Raw genomic sequence first — 4,081 nt, forward strand, 5'->3', positions numbered from 1 at the left:
TGAGAAAATACACATAAAACATCAAGAAAACACTGACAGTTTATGAATATTTACCTTAAAGTTGAGGCATCCGCTATAATGTGACCATCTTCGTCATCAGGTCAACAGGCTTCCTCAGGTGTACGCTGTTAGTGCACACAGCAACATTCTCATGAGCAGATGGCAGTCATATTTCCATCAGTGTGTGCTCGGCAGAGGGCTGACACAATGATCTATCTGAATTGGCAGCTGTACATCTACAAATGGGCCAACAAGGATACACATAGAAGGATGTGATGGTTAATTACCACTGCCAAGGAGGTCATTGCTGTGGCTTTGTGTGTGTTTTGATACCCCAGACAGGTGTGTGGCCAAGGCGAACTGGAGATGCGTGGTGCATCGGCCAAGGAAAAACACATTTTGGTGGTAATCCAATATCTGATTGTTCTGTACAATATTTTTAATTAATTTCATAATATTTTTAGATTATTTAAAATATATTTTGTTGCATTTACATTGTATATTGTATTTGACATATATGCTGGTCTTTAGTTTCTGAATCACACTGTACAATATTAAAAGTTGATCTCATAACATTTTTAATTTTTGTTTTATTTATTTTAAAAAATCCCTAACCCCTAATGTTGCTTAACAATGTAGCAAAAATACAGAACAAATTTTTGTGCTGATCCATTTTGTGATTGTACTGTATATTCAGAGTTTATTCACGTATTTATTTATATTTACACAGATTATACTGTATCATACTTACTTCTAATATTTGTAGGTTTGTACTCTCTCTCTTTTTTTTTTTTTTTTTTTTTACATTTTTAAAGATATAAATTTTTTTAAATATTTTTCTCTTTCATGTTGCTTAAGAAAGTAACCAAAACGGCTAGATACTGGACAGTGGACTTATTGTACAGTTTGTAATTTATTACTGCCACCTATAGGTCTGGAGGGGAACTGCAAGAAATACAATGTCTTGCATACGGTATGAAATAAACTGCAAAACTAGTAGGGGGTAGACATACTGACACCAAATAAGTGCTCTTCTCAGTGGTGGGAATATTTTTGGATTATGTTCATTATTTACGCTACCATACGGACGGTATCATAGAAAATACCAAGCTGGAGTCCGATTTTCAGTCGAGTCAAGTTATGAGCGCATTACAATATCTTATTGTTCGGCCACTTTAGATAATCAAAGAACCCTTTTAGACTGTGTGAAAAGTTGTTCTTGCTGTGCGGTGAAGGGAGAGGAAAATATTCAGATTATCGTCAAAGCGCCTGCTACGCAGCTGTTGTACTGCTGAGCGAGTCCAATTATGTTGATCCGAAACGGTGAAGCTTTGCATCTGGTATCTCTGCAAATGTTGAAAATTACATTACACTAAGTAAAATTAAGACTCCAGACACGAGATGCAAGCATATTATGTACCAAACTAGCAGTCAGAATTAGATCATTTTAATTATACCGAGGCACTGCTATTAAGTGGTTACACTTTAGTAAATAACAAATAGTTACAAATCTATCAATTACTGTATAAACTTGAATTTCTCTACTGAAACACTATTGACAGAGTACATTAGGTTGTTAGTGGCCTGGCTGGTCTATTTTAGGCCAGAAAACCATCTCGCCTCCATCTGGATGCAGAGGGGCTGTTTTGGTATCTGTCAGTGCTCATCTGTCACATTAGGCAGACAATCAGAAAAAGCCTGACAAGAAGAACCAGTCGAGCATTCCTGGAGAACACCGTGGCCACATACAAGCTGGGGTAAAACTGATAGGGAAACGCAGGCAATGATGTTGCAGCAGAAATTTTTGAAGGTCAGTCAATATATTAACTCTGCTTCATCCAACTTCTTCTCAGACACGTTGACTGCAAGTGTAAACATGCAATGTTCCTTTTTTTTTTTTTGCAGGTTCAAAACAAAATACAAATTTGTGTTGGTCAGTTTCTTTTTGTCAGTACATCACCAATAATATGTTGCAGAAACATTTATTATACGTGTGATGTCTTTAATGTAAGTGTGACATCACTATTATTGCTAATTGGACAATTAAATACATAGAAAGGTCATACAGGGGGGCACTTGCAGTACCGCTGCATCCTGAAGGAGTCAGTTGTGCGCGAGCTGGAAGGTGCTTGTCACTGCCGTTCTTCCATAGAGGACAAGCCAGCGTTTTTTTTTTTTTTTGGACAGCAGCAACACTAGCTAGCAGAAAGTCAAATGCACTCAAGATATTTTATGCTCTGCTGAATGAATGAATGAATTCGACTGGGAAGATGAAGGATTATATAACAAAGCTCACCAGGAGGTGATCAGACTTTTGCAACAAAGTATCAGAACAAGAAAGGCTGCATGTACTTCATATCCAGATAAAAGGTAAGAACACAAATGTTTTTGAGTTAATAAAAAAATATATAAATTGGACTAAGCATTTGAAAACAATTTGAAAACTTTGTTTTAAACCAAAGTGAACTATTCTCCTGTTTTTGTTATCCTCTTAATGAGCAACCTGTATAAAAGGGATAGCTCTGATTTTTTGACATGAAGTTGTATGACATCCCCATCAGCAGTGTAGTGCATAAACAGTGACTTTTGCCCCACTTCGTCCTGTGAGCAGAGTTCTGGTCTGTTTTCGATGTTGAGAAAAGTAATTCCGGCTTAAGTAAAGACTTTTGATTGTCAAAACAATATTCCGTATTCCAACTTGAACGACCCCAGGGGTTTTCGACAGTACAGTTTCCACCGTAATCTTGAAACAGCAAAAGCATGAAATCACCGGTATCAGATGAAAGCAAGTGAGAACAATGACTCACAAAATCTGTCAGTCAGTCACACACAGCCAGTTTCTTCTTTTTATTCAGTGATAAATAATTTCCTATCATCATAGGCTTTTATGTGTAGACATCCGATCAAGGCAAGAGACAAATTAAGAGTGGGCACACGTTGCCGCCATTTAAAATTAATACAAACAATGAGGTAAGAAGTTTCTCTGTTTTTTTTTTTTGTTTTTTTTAAACACATCTGTGGTGCAACTATTCCTGTTAGCTATACTGTTGAATGCACAGTGCTTCCTAATACAGAAAATCCTGCCTGTGTGTCTGTACATTACCAAACAAAAACAGGTCATGGCACAAATACTGAACCAACAGAGAAAGAGCGGGCGCTGCTGAGGGGAAACGAATGCAAAACAACTCATAAGACTTTAGCCATTGAGCTTTCTGATTGTTGCCAAACACACACACACACACGCGCGCACACACACACACACAAAATCAGTAGGTTGCTCCCGCTTTTGAGCGTGTACAGTAACACTATATGGTCAAAATGATTTAGTATGCCATCTTTTTCTATTAGATAACTTCTTACCTTTGGGCTCGGAAGGGGCATTGCAATGGATGTTTCTCCCACTTGACAAAACATCTCTTGGTGTAACATGTGCAAGTGTGTGTGTGTGTGTGTGTTACCTTCACAAAGCTCAAGAGCAGCACACTTGAGGCGCAGCCCCATGAATGGACCTGACCTGCAGTCCCTGTGCCTTCATTGTCATATCAACAAAAAGACACTCAACTGCTCGTTTGCTTCCTCTCTCGACCTTCAAGGAGAACACCACCGATTGTCAACACTCATATATGACATTTTCTCGCCTTATGCAACTGCAGCTTTTTTTGTCGAAAAGAGTCAATACTCTGCGCTATATTTAGCAACACAAGTTCCTTCCAAAAGCTCAAACATCCACCGTCCTTGTAGCTGCACTTTGCAGAAACAGAGTACTACAAATAGAAGAGGATGTCAATTCAAAGCCTACATTCTAATATTTAAAGGTCCTCTAGTATGTAATTTGACTTTTTAATGATGTTTTAACAGTAATGTGTGTCTAGAGCTTGCTTATAAGCACCAAACGTGAGAAAAATCAATCATCTCCCTCACTTGTTCGTTCAAACGATGGCTTTTCAAATTTTCATGTCATGAAGAAATTCAACTTTATTCCTCATGGAACCGATACCACCTCTGACCCGCCTTTATCTAGATAACCCCACCCTGTGCATACGCAAACTACTTTGTAAAAAAAAAAAAAAAAAAAAAAAAA

General features: G+C 37.8%; 1 protein-coding gene across 3 annotated transcripts in view; it reads right to left on the bottom strand.

The window, feature by feature from the left end:
- The window catches only part of sdr42e2 (short chain dehydrogenase/reductase family 42E, member 2), a 30,836-nt gene that overhangs the window by 26,116 nt on the left and 639 nt on the right, over positions 1–4,081 (bottom strand). For all 3 annotated transcript variants that reach the window (XM_054759461.1, XM_054759459.1, XM_054759460.1), the window contains exon 2: positions 55–125. The gene's annotated coding sequence lies outside the window, so the exon portion shown is untranslated. The remainder of the gene's footprint in view (positions 1–54; positions 126–4,081) is intronic.

The sequence above is a fragment of the Dunckerocampus dactyliophorus genome, chromosome 18 (genome assembly GCF_027744805.1).
Source record: "Dunckerocampus dactyliophorus isolate RoL2022-P2 chromosome 18, RoL_Ddac_1.1, whole genome shotgun sequence".
NCBI classification, from domain to species: Eukaryota; Metazoa; Chordata; class Actinopteri; order Syngnathiformes; family Syngnathidae; genus Dunckerocampus; species Dunckerocampus dactyliophorus.